The 17,058-nt window shown below is 44.5% G+C and overlaps 1 protein-coding gene across 1 annotated transcript in view; it reads right to left on the reverse strand.

Moving 5' to 3' along the window:
- BAHD1 (bromo adjacent homology domain containing 1) overlaps positions 1 to 13,161 on the reverse strand; it is a 115,704-nt gene extending 102,543 nt beyond the window's left edge. Inside the window, exon 1 of the mRNA XM_075283051.1 lies at positions 13,007 to 13,161. The gene's annotated coding sequence lies outside the window, so the exon portion shown is untranslated. The remainder of the gene's footprint in view (positions 1 to 13,006) is intronic.
- Between the last annotated feature and the right edge of the window lie 3,897 nt (positions 13,162 to 17,058).

A 17,058-nucleotide genomic window follows, 5' to 3' on the forward strand; every position in this document is an offset into this window, starting at 1 on the left:
ACCGTCGGTGTTTCCGTAGATCTAACCAACATGCTGCGATTTCCAAAACCGTGCCGATTTTGGCAATCACGACATGTACGCACTGTGGATTTTACCGCAAAGTGGGCATCGAATTTGCAAGAATCCTATCCACTTTGCCTATACTGTAAAACGCGATTTTTCCTACGGGGCAAATCGCGGCATTGACGTCCCGTGGGGCACCAGCCATATACACACCAGGGAATTTATTGCACTATCCTAATAGATGAGGCAATGTTTCGCCAAATCGGAGGTCCTCTTTATAGAGCTAGCAGCCATTCTTTAGATGTGTGCATGCTGCCCTTTATCCTACAGGTTTCCTTTTGAAGGGTGGAAAGCGGAAATGTTATGTAGAGAACGTATTGATCGCGAGTCACTCATATCATCCGTATTAATGCTGCCGCTGCATATTTCGCAGCGACGTAGCAGACGGTTTACAGCGTCCACACCGAGCTTAGAAGAAGCCGTCACAACTACACATTTTACACTTCCAGTGATCTCATGTGTCTGTGTGCTGGGGGAGGGGGGCGACGGCTTTGTGTATTATTACTTCAAAGCAGTTCATAACGTTGCGCTGTGTGTGAGCGACTACCACCCCGCCATGACTCCCCGGTGCCATAATGACTGGATGCACGTTCTGCTATCTGTGCTTCCCCCCCGCTATAGTCATCGCTTCCTCCTTCTGCTTCTGACAGCGTAAAACACAGTCATTAATGGAACAATACCTAGATACATAATAGTTGTTCTTCTACGCAAGGCCCGTGCCTAAAGGAGAACAGCTGCCGGTTTAGGTGGCATGGTGGCACGAATCACTGAGTCACCAGAACAAGGAATGGAAGGAGACGGCGCTCGATTTCTAGATTGGCTTTTTCAGAGCTGTAAACTATTCTTTGGTAAAAAATAAGAAAGTTATTACATTTCACAACCTAATGTATTTCTTTTGTACTTCTGCAAGGAAGGTGATACAACAATGACACCTTCTATTCACAGCCTGGTAAAGTGTCTCCGCACCAACTAAAAAGAGATAAGGGGGGATTCCTACTAAGTGTATCTTCTAGGATCAGGAGCGCAACACGTAACCATGGAGCCCCATAGTACAACTGGTAATGGGGCTCCGAACCACTATGACCACCCTCAGGAGCAAGTTCTAAACATAAAATGAGTATGACTAATTCAGCCTCCCTAACGCACAGGATAATACACACTGTATAATAACAGTACACGGATAATACACACAGTGATGTCACAGTACAGGGATAATATACACAGTGATGTCACAGTACAGGGATAATACACACAGTGATGTCACAGTACAGGAATAATACACACAGTGATGTCACAGTACAGGCATAATACACACAGTGATGTCACAGTACAGAGATAATACACACAGTGATGTCACAGTACAGGGATAATACACACAGTGATGTCACAGTACAGAGATAATACACACAGTGATGTCACAGTACAGGGATAATACACACAGTGATGTCACAGTACAGGCATAATACACACAGTGATGTCACAGTACAGGCATAATACACACAGTGATGTCACAGTACAGGAATAATACACACAGTGATGTCACAGTACAGGCATAATACACACAGTGATGTCACAGTACAGAGATAATACACACAGTGATGTCACAGTACAGGGATAATACACACAGCGATGTCACAGTACAGGGATAATACACACAGCGATGTCACAGTACAGTGATAATACACACAGTGATGTCACAGTACAGAGATAATACACACAGTGATGTCACAGTACACGGATAATACACACAGTGATGTCACAGTACAGGGATAATATACACAGTGATGTCACAGTACAGAGATAATACACACAGTGATGTCACAGTACAGAGATAATACACACAGTGATGTCACAGTACAGGGATAATACACACAGTGATGTCACAGTACAGGGATAATATACACAGTGATGTCACAGTACAGGGATAATACACACAGTGATGTCACAGTACAGGAATAATACACACAGTGATGTCACAGTACAGGCATAATACACACAGTGATGTCACAGTACAGAGATAATACACACAGTGATGTCACAGTACAGGGATAATACACACAGTGATGTCACAGTACAGAGATAATACACACAGTGATGTCACAGTACAGGGATAATACACACAGTGATGTCACAGTACAGGCATAATACACACAGTGATGTCACAGTACAGGCATAATACACACAGTGATGTCACAGTACAGGAATAATACACACAGTGATGTCACAGTACAGGCATAATACACACAGTGATGTCACAGTACAGAGATAATACACACAGTGATGTCACAGTACAGGGATAATACACACAGCGATGTCACAGTACAGGGATAATACACACAGCGATGTCACAGTACAGGGATAATACACACAGTGATGTCACAGTACAGTGATAATACACACAGTGATGTCACAGTACAGAGATAATACACACAGTGATGTCACAGTACACGGATAATACACACAGTGATGTCACAGTACAGGGATAATATACACAGTGATGTCACAGTACAGAGATAATACACACAGTGATGTCACAGTACAGGGATAATACACACAGTGATGTCACAGTACAGGGATAATATACACAGTGATGTCACAGTACAGGGATAATACACACAGTGATGTCACAGTACAGAGATAATACACACAGTGATGTCACAGTACAGGGATAATACACACAGAGATGTCACAGTACAGGGATAATACTCACAGTGATGTCACAGTACAGGGATAATACACACAGTGATGTCACAGTACAGGGATAATACACACAGTGATGTCACAGTACAGGATAATACACACAGTGATGTCACAGTACAGGGATAATACACAGTGATGTCACAGTACAGAGATAATACACACCGTGATGTCACAGTACAGGGATAATACACACAGTGATGTCACAGTACAGGGATAATACACACAGTGATGTCACAGTACAGGATAATACACACAGTGATGTCACAGTACAGGGATAATACACACAGTGATGTCACAGTACAGAGATAATACACACAGTGATGTCACAGTACAGGATAATACACACAGTGATGTCACAGTACAGGGATAATACACACAGTGATGTCACAGTACAGGGATAATACACACAGTGATGTCACAGTACAGGGATAATACACACAGTGATGTCACAGTACAGAGATAATACACACAGTGATGTCACAGTACAGGGATAATACACACAGTGATGTCACAGTACAGGATAATACACACAGTGATGTCACAGTACAGGATAATACACACAGTGATGTCACAGTACAGGGATAATACACACAGTGATGTCACAGTACAGGGATAATACACACAGTGATGTCACAGTACAGGGATAATACACACAGTGATGTCACAGTACAGGGATAATACACACAGTGATGTCACAGTACAGGGATAATACACACAGTGATGTCACAGTACAGAGATAATACACACAGTGATGTCACAGTACAGGGATAATACACACAGTGATGTCACAGTACAGGATAATACACACAGTGATGTCACAGTACAGAGATAATACACACAGTGATGTCACAGTACAGGGATAATACACACAGTGATGTCACAGTACAGGGATAATACACACAGTGATGTCACAGTACAGGGATAATACACACAGTGATGTCACAGTACAGAGATAATACACACAGTGATGTCACAGTACAGGATAATACACACAGTGATGTCACAGTACAGGATAATACACACAGTGATGTCACAGTACAGGGATAATACACACAGTGATGTCACAGTACAGGGATAATACACACAGTGATGTCACAGTACAGGATAATACACACAGTGATGTCACAGTACAGGGATAATACACACAGTGATGTCACAGTACAGGGATAATACACACAGTGATGTCACAGTACAGGAATAATACACACAGTGATGTCACAGTACAGGGATAATACACACAGTGATGTCACAGTACAGGATAATACACACAGTGATGTCACAGTACAGGGATAATACACACAGTGATGTCATAGTACAGAGATAATACACACAGTGATGTCACAGTACAGAGATAATACACACAGTGATGTCACAGTACAGGATAATACACACAGTGATGTCACAGTACAGGGATAATACACACAGTGATGTCACAGTACAGGATAATACACACAGTGATGTCACAGTACAGGGATAATACACACAGTGATGTCATAGTACAGAGATAATACACACAGTGATGTCACAGTACAGGATCTGTAATTTAGCAATGATTCAACGATGAAAAGACACATCATAATAACATACCACGGATATAATGCACACAGTAATGTGACACAAACAAAATGTAATAGCACAGACATGGTATGATGCACACAGCAGGGGTAACTACGGGACTTCATGTGCTGTGAAATGTAAAATCATGATAGTAACAATCACAATGACCTCCTCCAGCTTCAGAAAAAAATCCCCATTTTTTCATGGTCTGTTAGTGTATGTACAGGATGACAACCCTGCTGTTTGGTCAAATTGCCCCATGGTCTCCCAGTCTTCAGATGCACACTTTAATAGATTGTAAGCCCTCGTGGGCAGGGCCCTCTACCCCACTGTGCCAGTCAGTCACTGTTAGTATTATATCTACCTATATATTCTGTGTACTGTATGTGACCCCCAAATTTAAAGCACCATGGAATTAATGGTACTATATAAATAAACAATAATAATAATACAAGGTAATGAAAAGGCTGTAGAGCCATGAAATAGTCTGCCCACCAGCTCCTACTAACCCCACACACTAAAAGACATAGCAAAATCTTTGCAATTCTGGTGACTCTACATTCTGGTGCCTTTAGTAAACTGGATTTTCCAGATTTGCCTACGAACAGCCCCGAGTGCTCCAATTTTCCCCTGGAATCTGCCCAGTGTCATCCTTAGACTTAGATTCTCATTGTCTGTGTCACAGCTGTCTAGTCTGGCAAATAAGGCCCCGCCCCTGGAGCACTTGCAGGCTGATTTGCATATTCCATAAAAGGATTATTAGCTCTGCAATGCTTCAATAGTTTTTTTTTTTTTAATGTAGATTGTGAGCCCCACACAGAGCTCACAATGTACATTTTTCCCTATCAGTATGTCTTTTTTGGAATATGGGATGGAAATCCATGCAAACACGGGGAGAACATACAAACTCCTTGCAGATGGTTTTTTTGCCCTTGGCGGGATTTGAACACCAGGACTCCAGCGCTGCAAGGCTGCAGTGCTAACCACTGAGCCACCGTGTGGCCCCCATGCTTCAATAGTTTGTGACCATAAAGGAACGTTTGCTATTAAAGTCCTATACTCTGCACTATTATAGGTTTGGGTAGAATTTTCGACCCAGCAGACTGATAAATTTAATATCCAGTGAACAGTTATGACATCAACATCAAGTATAGCACCACCTGGTGTTCAAAGTTGATATCAATGTGCACATCCACCTATGGTGTTAAGTGCTAGTGGACACTCATACTCAGTCACTCCCCCCATAGCCAGGTCTCAGCATAGTGACAATAGCTCTGCTTTTTAGGAATGGAGCAGAGCCTGTGCAGTAGGTGGCAGTATAACTGAGAAGACTGCTTCTCCAGGGAAAGCAAGATCAGATGCCAGAGGGGTATGAAGACTGATTCTGTGCAGACCGGCCCCCAGCTGCAAAACATAGCATAGAAGAAGGGCATCTAAACTATTCCAGCATGGGTCCTCACCAATTCCAGCTGATCATTTGGGGTCTCAGTAGGGGGGCACTTTGTGATCTTCTTATTTTTAAAGGACCTTTCTGGTACAGAGGTAATTGCCCAAAGCGGAGGACCCCTTTAACTTTATGGCAAGTGCTCTGTATTAGAAAAAGAGTCTCCAAGAACAGCATTTGTGTGTTGCCGCATTGTCATTAAATACCAAGCGCAGGATACCGTAAGGACTGTGCTTGCTATTGAAGCTCTGATCAATTTACTTGAATGAGACTGAGCTGCTGCTGTATATGTGACTGATGAAGTTGATGTCATCGGCACAGGCAAGAAGCCACAGTGCTCGTGACCACTGCAACTCTTCAAACAGCTGATCTGTGAGGGTGCCAGGATATCAGACCCCCGTAAATCACATTCTAAGAATTGGTCATCAATGTGTGAGTCCCGGATAACCCCTATTATTAACCACTATGTTGCCATCACCTGACACTACCATGGTCACACCTAGCTGATTCATCCTATGTAAATTGATGTTTGCAACAGGTGTCACTGCCAGAGGGGACCATGCTGGATCGAAACACTGTAGTAAAGAGCAGTGAGGTCACTGCCTACGTATTACTGACACACCTTCCCCATTCAGGGAGTTACTGTGGAGACCTGTGATGTCACCGGATCTCCTGTAGTGAAAAGGGAGTATGGGAACGAGATCGGCGTCACCCTCAATTGTATGGTGCCTATAGGTGAACATGTAGGACCCCTACTATATGGTGATATTTAGCTGTCAGCAGCCAATTCTCCATTCTCAGGAATAGGTCCCACATATGGGAAGTGAGTATATTGCACATTTATGGCATATACTGTGGATATACAAATTTCACCCCACTGTATTCTCATTGTAATGTATATGGGGGCAGCCTAAGTCTCAATTTCTCCTATTACGGGAAACAATGATAGGCCAGGCTGACTTGTACTTTTTCTTTACTTTTAGCTCAGCCTTGGAGATGGGGAACATAATGCTTGGCCATAGAAGTGTATTTTGAAGCTCATAGGCCTCCATGTAGTACCTGAAATTAGTACAAAATCCGGGTACTCAATTTCTGGAGAAAGGACATTAATCCAGGAATTTATTAAGGTTTCCACATTTGGAATCGAAATATGGAACAATTTGCATTCGCCATATGTTTGTCCTTCTTCAGGACCAACCTGGTAGCTGTATAGGTTACATTTAGGCTGAGCCCCCACGTTGCGGAAACGCAGCCTTTTTTGTTGCAGATTTTGCTGTGGATTTTTGAGCTAAAGCCAAAAATAACTACAAAATGAATGGGAAATATATAGTAAGTTCTTATACTTCTACCTTCTTCTCAATCCACTCCTGGTTTTGGCTCAATAAAACACAACAAAATCTGCAACGAAAAAAAGCTGTGTTTCCGCAACTATGGGGGATAATACTGTGTGCAGGGGCCAATATGGGACATAATACTGTGTGCAGGGGCCACTATGGGGGATAATACTGTGTGCAGGGGCCACTATGGGGGATAATACTGTGTGCAGGGGCCACTATGGGGGATAATACTGTGTGCAGGGGTGACTATGGGGGATAATACTGTGTGGAGGGGCCACTATGGGGGATAATACTGTGTGCAGGGGCCACTATAGGGGATAATACTGTGTGCAGGGGTGACTATGGGGGATAATACTCTGTGGAGGGGCCACTATGGGGGATAATACTGTGTACAGGGGCCACTATGGGGGATAATACTGTGTGCAGGGGCCACTATGGGGGATAATACTGTGTGCAGGGGCCGATATGGGACATAATACTGTGTGCAGGGGCCACTATGGGGAATAATACTGTGTGCAGGGGCCACTATGGGGGATAATACTGTGTGCAGGGGCCAATATGGGACATAATACTGTGTGCAGGGGCCAATATGGGACATAATACTGTGTGCAGGGGCCACTATGGGGAATAATACTGTGTGCAGGGGCCACTATGGGACATAATACTGTGTGCAGGGGCCACTATGGGGGATAATACTGTGTGCAGGGGCACTATGGGGGATAATACTGTGTGCAGGGGCCACTATGGGGGATAATACTGTGTGCAGGGGCCACTATGGGGGATAATACTGTGTGCAGGGGCCACTATGGGGGATAATACTGTGTGCAGGGGCCACTATGGGGGATAATACTGTGTGCAGGGGCCACTATGGGGGATAATACTGTGTGCAGGGGCCACTATGGGGGATAATACTGTGTGGAGGGGCCACTATGGGGCATAATACTGTGTGCAGGGGCCACTATGGGACATAATACTGTGTGCAGGGGCCACTATGGGGGATAATACTGTGTGCAGGGGCCACTATGGGGCATAATACTGTGTGCAGGAGCCACTATGGGGGGATAATACTGTGTGCAGGGGCCAATATGGGACATAATACTGTGTGCAGGGGCCACTATGGGACATAATACTGTGTGCAGGGGCCACTATGGGGAATAATACTGTGTGCAGGGGCCACTATGGGACATAATACTGTGTGCAGGGGCCACTATGGGACATAATACTGTGTGCAGGGGCCACTATTGGGGATAATACTGTGTGGAGGGGTCACTGAGGGACATAATACTGTGTGCAGGGGTCACTATGGGGTATAATACTGTGTGCAGGGGCCACTATGGGGCATAATAGTGTGTGCAGGAGCCACTAAGGGACATAATACTGTGTGCAGGGGTCACTATGGGGTATAATACTGTGTGCAGGGGCCACTATGGGGTATAATACTGTGTGCAGGGTCCACTATGGGGCATAATAGAGCGCGCAGGAATGCGTAGGAGGGGGTCAGTCAAGGTCTTCGATGTCGTTCGGGGGGGGGGGGGCATGCCAAAAGTTCGCCTTGGGGCCCCACCATTGACTATGTTGTTAGGTTTTATCCATGGTACAGATGGAGCTTTTGACCGCTCAGGTGTCAGGGCCCAGATGCAGCCATATTGACTATATGGACTTTTCAGGCGACTACCCAGGATCCAAGGATTCTGGCGGGATCATGGCTGCCCAAATCTCTCACCTAGATATGGTTTGCAGTGTCAGTAGAATTTTATGTGTACCTGTAAATACACACAGGGTTGCAGCTAGTCATCCCATAAGGGGGCAGCCCTATAGTGTGGGTAGTGCGTGCCCACTTCCCCTTCACATTGAAGTCCCCCTCCTGTACCCCTGAACATTAACAATAAAAGTACCTTCAGCTCCATCCATGTGATCCCTGGGATTGGCAGCATCCAGGGTGCACGTTGTACACATTGCATGCACCCTGTATAGACCCAACCTAACCCATGGTGGTCTTATTCCACCCGTCGGCCAGCCATACTACAGGAAAGCTACATACAGAGGATTGCTACCTACATCTCATCAATGATGGACAGTATAACATGGTACATGTACAATTTATATGCATTCCACACCTATCAATAAAATGAAAACTAGATAAGCATATCCCCTGCGGCTGGTAACGGAGATGAGCTCTCAGGGACTACACTGTAACCGAGTGTATTAGGAAAATTGGAGCATGTCTAAGTGATCTGCATTCAGCAACTCCAGAGAGCCCCTTTAATGCAAGCTGTCATAGAAACAGGCGGTCAGAGATGTAGGATAGAAATGGTTAACGTAGACTTTACAGCATCGCTACGTCTCGTGTTATCGGGGCCACCTGCTATATACTGTACACGATATGATGAGTCTTACGACCCCCTAGTAACAGGGTAATTATTCCATCAATACACCATGTAGTCTGTGCACCACATTACTCCATTATCATCACCGCGCTCCCTCTCTGCACCTGAGCCCGCAGCTACCATCAAGTCTTTGCCGTTTCTAGAGGGGGTCATGTTATATTGCCGTAAGACTTCTCTTGCCGGTTTAAATGACACCATTATCTTGATACGTATCTGTGTCGTAACCGGTATATTCCACCTTGTATGGCAACGCTTTGGTAAGATTCCCTGAATAAAGTGGACCTAGAGTGACCAATATGTCGCAATCCTTTAGGGTACATGAACACAAGTGTAATATACCATGAAAAAATCGTAGATGTAACCGCAGTGGAATCCATAGCAGAATCGGATTTGTGTGCGGATTTGTAGTGACTCTAATCTACATGTGGGATCCTCCAATGAAGTAGAAAATTCGACGGCTGATGAATAGCGATGATGAATCCCATAGATGGCAATGGGAGGCAGATTTCAGGCAGTTTCTATGCAGACTATGGCATGTAATATATATCTGTCACAATTCACGTAAAAAATTCCCCCTTCTAAACATAACCTTATGGAATTTCCACTTTCGATACCGCATTTGGTTTCGGTTTTATTTTTATCCTGTCCCTCAGGTGACATATATATATATATATATATATATATATATATATATATATACACACACACACACACACACACACCACTTATATTTAGCTTTTTGTATACCACTTCTGACAAACGGCAGAAAGGGGTTGTGACGGTGCGAAAATGAAGGCCGCAAACACAGACCGGTGTAGGAATCATACAAGATCCGTGATTGAGGATGACATACTGATGCAATGCGGGCGCGGGCTTTTTTGCAGAATGCGGGTCAGTATTTGCGGACACTAGATCTACTACAGTCATATACAGGAGGCCGAAAACTGTCCTCATCGCCCATAGCAAAAAATCCACTACAGTCATATACAGGAGGCCTAGACCTGTCCCCATTGCTGATAGCAACCAATCAGAACTCATCTTACAATATTCCAGAGCAGTTTAAAGGGATTCTACCATTAAAACCTTTTTTTTTTGTGAATAAGACGTCGGAGTAGCCTTTAGAAAGGCTATTCGTCTCTTACCTTTAGACGTGGTCTTCGCTGCGCCGTTCCTTAGAAATACCGGTTTTAACCAGTATGCAAATGGATAGCGATGGGGGTGGGCCCCAGCGCTCAAACAGCGATGAGGGCGTCCCCACCGCTGCCAGAGAATTGTCTCCAGCGCCACCTCCTTCTTCGTCTGCAGCGTCATCTCCAATGTCGCTGCGAGAGAACTCATTTGCATACCGGTAAAAATCGGTATTTCTAAGGAACAGCGCGGCGGAGACCACGTCTAAAGGTAAGAGACGAATAGCCTGACTGGTTGCTATGAACAACAAAGGCAACCATATTGTTAGGGCTCGTTCACAAAGGCACTAAGGGGGAGGATTATGGCACGTAATCCTCGTCATAATCCGCCCCCTAAAAATGGTGGTCTATGTAGATCGCCAGGCTACTTTTTTCCGTGAGCAGCATACTGCCACTCAAATAGAAAAAAGAAGCGGGCTGCCCTTTCTGCAAGCGGCTTCCTCGGCTTGTTGAGCTGCGGCGTCCGCCTTGCGGCAGCAACGTCTGGAGTCAGCCCATTCATTTGAGTCAACTCCAGAACGGGAAGCCGCGACTGTCGGAAGTTGCGACAGTTGTGGCAGGCGGGTCACTCCGCGCCACTCTCGGTGCCAAAATCCGCCATACCGCCCCCTGTGTGAACTTAGCCTAAGACAGTTTTGATAAATGCGGGGTGATACTCAGTGTCTAGCTTAGGCGCGGTGACGTCTATATACTGTAAATTTTCTTATCTTCCCTCTTTGGTGACTTTTTATTAGGTTCCCATCAGTCCTTAATGTCGCTACTAGGGAACAAAGGTTGATATGAGGGTCCTAAATGGTCGGGGATACCCTTCTCCAAATACGTAGGGTGCTTTAGTGTACGCAAAGTAATTTTGGCTATCGTTTATGGCACTAACGGAGTACGCTAACCATTTGCTTGATCAATATTGTTTTTTCCTAATTCTTACTGAAATATTAATAAAAGTTATGTTTTATTCTGATCTAATTATAAGGACTTGCTGAGAATCTCGTCTTACAAGTGTCTTCCAGAAACAACAGGTGATCCCGTCTGATACCTTATTAACCCCTTGTACATCTACTCAAGGTCAGAAATGACTAAGTAAGGGAGAACCCACAGCTCTTGGGGCCCACAATGGGGGGAGATGAAGCCCAATCGAGGTACAAGAAGACAAGAGCTGCCGAGGTCCTGAGCAGATGCGGTCGCCGTCTCAAGGCGGTCGTACTGATTAATCTATCTGGGAGCATGTGGTGGACGATGATGAGATGGTGAGGAGGGTGCACCAGAAAAACACAAGTGCTCTATTCCCTAGCTGTGCCATATACAGTGCTGCCGATGTAGCAGAGCTGAATCCGTCATTTAACTATTTAAGAGCTTTTGTAAAAAATAGCAGATCAGGGGTTAACAAGCAACAAACTCTGGCGTACAACGCGACTTGTCATGCCCATATATCCGCCGTGTGTGAATGATGCCTTCCCCCCACCGTGATTCTGTTTTGACATCATTCAATTCTAGGATAGACATCAAGGAGTGCAGAACAATTTGATGACTAAGCCCTAAGTACGGCAGCAACGCGGCTCCTGTCAAACCGTAATGACAGGTGACATCACCTCAGCTGAAGACTAGTGATGTATGAATGGACCTCATGAGTCGTGCTAACCGACTACATCATCGGTTTCTCTTTCCAACAAATGTGACTCCGAGGGCTTGCGGGTCATCCGTGAAGAGGTTTGTGGTCAGTATAATGGAGTCCAGAACATGACCTGGGGGATACTTTCCACAGAAATGGTTTCTGTAGCCTCAGGCCTGAAAACCTTCCTAGTAAAAGCTCTGCTTGACCTGTTCCTTAATATGGGCGGCTTCATACCACCCATAACTATGGTGGTGTCACCCACACAGGCACCACAACTAGTATATACACTTCACTAATAGCTTTGTAATTAGAGGTCCCTGTTGTCTGTATCCGAACTGCTCTTCTAATGTACTTAGACTGGTATGCACTCCGCCAGGCAGCCAAAGCCCAAACCATCCTGCATGCCATCTCGTGGGCAGAGGGCAGGTGACCAGTCATAGTGTAACGTAGAAGAAGACACTCACATATCACGTCAAACAGGTGTGTAGCACCCAAGGAGGGCACATCCATCATGTGGAAGGCACTTTGGTCATGCAGAGTGTCAGGAAGCCACCCATAAGGAACCTCGCTAATAATAGGCACCCAGCAAAGATACAAAGATACACTTTCTAACAACAAACCAGCTTAGCAATACATTCCACATATTACATAGCTGCCATCGACGTGCCAGGGTGAGGGGGGGTCTACAGACATGAGCACAGCAGAAAATACTAGGCTCTTACCTGGCACCTAGGCTGAGGCAGGAGCCATATCCCAGGGGGCAGCCTCCTTGCGCCATATTTCCAGGGATCCTGGATTTTCCCGAGCCTTAATTTGCATTAAAAGAAAACACACGAAGAGCAGAAGAGGAGGAGAAGAGCAGCAGCAGCAGCAGCCATCTGTGGGGAGGAGGAGTGAGAGACGGTGGCTACAGGGGAGGGGAGGGGACATACTAACAGCAATGACAGCTCCAGTCTGCTGAAAGCGAAGGACAGCGGAGAATTGGGTAGAATCCGAAAAATACTTGTGCACAAAATAGATGTGGAATGGCGAGGAATACCGCTGCAAATATGTACAGGGAAATGTGCAGGGGTTGCATAAAAATACTCCTCTGTGTACCAGATCCCCTAAATTCAGCATATGGGCTGCCTTAACACTCAGCCGTACAGAGGAAGTATACTTAGAGAGTACCAAGCCTGCCAGAGATAGATGACGGCACAACCTAAGTGCCCAGTGACACTGAAACAAGGGCCAACTATGGGGAATGAGGCTAGGCTTCAAGGCAGCTTTATAGAGTAACGTCATTGTGACCTGTCAAAAGTTGTGACCAGTGGACGGGTGTTGGATGTTGAGTCTTCCACCAATATATGAAAAAAGAGGCAATAGCATTAAGCTAAGAGTTATGCCCCTTCGGATGTGATGACCTCTCCCCAGATAGTGAAGATGGGCTTGGAGAAGCAACATCAACAGCTACACAAATCTCTAGTAGTTTGCGACAATGTATCAGTCTGTAAGGCCCGGGTCACATCTGCATTAGGATCTACGATCCGGGAGTCCTCTTGGGGACCCTTGGAATGGAAACCCATACACATTAAAAAGCAGTTACCTAAGGAAAGCCTGTGGACCCCATAGACTATAATCGGGCTCGTGTGGTTTCCACATGAAACATGCGTAGAGAAAAGTGTTGCTTGCATGTTTCGTGTTAAACCCGATAAGCAACCAAGACAAAGCCAAATTAGTCTAAAACGCTACAGTTAGGTCAATAACCAAGAACCCGACAATGCTCCTACAACACCCATCCTCCACCCACTGCCCTGGCAGAATGCCTTTTACAATTTGCTTTCCAACCTTTAAAGCCATAAACAACTTAGGTCCCAGCTACTGAAAGAACTACTAAATCCTTTCCTTTCTGGCCGCCTACTAAGATAAATAGGCATGAATAACCCGTGCATACCCACACTCTACAACTCATTGCCTGGATCAGGCAACCTAGGAACCTATCTATAAAACATAGTGTAGAACACTGTCAGGGCTCCTAGGAACCTATCTATAAAACATAGTGTAGAACACTGTCAGGGCTCCTAGGAACCTATCTATAAAACATAGTGTAGAATACTGTCAGGGCTCCTAGGAACCTATCTATAAAACATAGTGTATAATACTCTTAGGACTCCTAGAAACCTATCTATAAAACATAGTGTAGAACACTGTCAGGGCTCCTAGGAACCTATCTATAAAACATAGTGTATGACACTGTCAGGGCTCCTAGGAACCTATCTATAAGACATAGTGTAGAATACTGTCAGGACTCTTAGGAACCTATCTATAAAACATAGTGTAGAATACTGTCAGGGCTCCTAGGAACCTATCTATAAAACATAGTGTATAACACTGTCAGGGCTCCTAGGAACCTATCTATAAAACATAGTGTAGAATACTGTCAGGGCTCCTAGGAACCTACCTATAAAACATAGTGTAGAACTGTCAGGGCTCCTAGGAACCTACCTATAAAACATAGTGTAGAACTGTCAGGGCTCCTAGGAACCTATCTATAAAACATAGTGTATAACACTGTCAGGGCTCCTAGGAACCTATCTATAAAACATAGTGTAGAATACTGTCAGGGCTCCTAGGAACCTATCTATAAAACATAGTGTAGAATACTGTCAGGGCTCCTAGGAACCTATCTATAATACATAGTGTAGAATACTGTCAGGACTCTTAGGAACCTATCTGTAAAACTATAGGCGTTTATTACAGACCACCAGGACAGACAGAAGACATGGATGAGATTTTTTCACAGCAAATGACCACGCTCTCAAAGAAACATGAAATAGTGATCATGGGAGACTTCAATTACCCTGACATTCATTGGGAAACCCACACAGCCAAGAGTAAAGGCTCCATCAAATTTTTATCCTCTCTAGCAGACAACTTCATTGCCCAGCTGGTAGAAGAAAACACGAGAGGAACATCCATTTTGGACCTAGTCCTAACCAACAAAGAGTACATGGTTGAGGGACTACGGGTAGCAGGGACACTGGGATTCAGCGATCATGCTATACTTGAGTTTGGGGTTGCAAGAAGAAGAAGACCTGAGAAGACACAGACTTCAATGCTCGACTTTAGCAGGGTAGACTTCAAGAGCCTGAAGGCAAGGGTTAGCAGAATTCCATGGTGCAAAATTCTTAAGCACAAAAATGCACATGAAGGGTGGGAAATCTTCTGTAGGGAAATCATTAAAGCACAGGAACTAACAATACCTAGAAGGAAGAAAAATGGGAAGCACCTAAAAATATCAAGATGGATGACCAAAAAATTACATAACCTGCTAAAAAGGAAAAAGGAAACATACAAAAAGTGGAAGATGGGAACTATACCTAAGGAAGAGTACACAGCAGTCTGCAGACTCTGCAAGACAAGCATCAAAGGAGCTAAGGCTGAACACGAATTGAAGCTTGCAAAAGAGGCAAAGAGTAAGGTAAAAGGATTTTGGGGATATGGTAAAAGCAAAAGAAAAGTGAAGGAGACCATTGGAGTCCTGAAGAATGACAAAGGAGAAACAGTTAACATGGTGGAACAGCAGGTGGAGCTACTAAATTCATATTTTGTATCCGTCTTCTCCCAAGAAACTAATGGAAATATCGACATTAATGGTGATGGAGATGAGGGGAAGGAGGACTCCAAGCTGACTATAAGCAAAGGTCTGGTAAGAGAGCACTTAGCCAAGTTACAGGAAACCAAGTCCCCAGGACCAGATGATTTACACCCTAGAGTCCTGAAAGAGATAGCAGAGGAAATAACAGAACCCCTTGCTATAATCTTCGGTAAGTCATGGGAAACAGGAGTGGTCCCTTTAGATTGGAAAAGGGCAAATGTTGTCCCCATCTACAAAAAGGGGAAAAGGGACGATCCAGGAAATTACAGGCCGGTAAGTCTGACCTCGATAGCAGGAAAAATCTTTGAGCAAATTGTCAAGGAACATTTACTTCGGTACCTGGATGGGAAGGCATTAATTAACCAGAGCCAGCACGGCTTTATGACCAATAAATCTTGTCAGACTAACCTGATTTCCTTCTACAACAAAATCACTGAATGGTTGGACCAAGGGAATGCCGTGGACATAGTATATCTTGACTTCAGTAAGGCATTTGATAAAGTATCACATAACCTTCTTATTGAAAAAACGATTAAGTATGGCTTTGACAAAAAATCAGTTAGGTGGATTCAAAACTGGCTTAATGATCGGGCACAACGAGTAATACTAAATGGCTACACATCGAACTGGAAGAAAGTCAAAAGCGGGGTGCCGCAGGGCTCTGTTCTGGGCCCAGTACTTTTTAATATCTTTATAAATGATCTGGACGATGGAATTATTGGGGAACTCATAAAATTTGCAGATGATACGAAGATAGGAGGAATAGCCAACACTAGAGAGGAGAGAGAGTGTATTCAAAAGGACTTAGACACACTGGAACAATGGGCTGAGGCCAACAAAATGGTATTTAACAGGGACAAATGCAAAGTTCTACATCTGGGTAACAGAAATGTAAAAAACATATATAGTATGGGAGGAATAGAACTAAGTGATAGCATAGGGGAAAAGGACTTGGGCATAATAGTAGATCACAAATTCAACATGAGCCAACAGTGCGGTGCTGCTGCAAAAAAGGCTAATAAAATTCTGGGATGTATTAAGACAAGCATTGAATCTAGATCAAGAGAGGTCATTATTCCGCTGTACTCTTCCCTGGTCAGACCACACCTGGAATACTGTGTACAGTCCTGGGCGCCT

This window comes from Leptodactylus fuscus, chromosome 7 (assembly GCF_031893055.1).
Source record: "Leptodactylus fuscus isolate aLepFus1 chromosome 7, aLepFus1.hap2, whole genome shotgun sequence".
Classification (NCBI taxonomy): Eukaryota; Metazoa; Chordata; class Amphibia; order Anura; family Leptodactylidae; genus Leptodactylus; species Leptodactylus fuscus.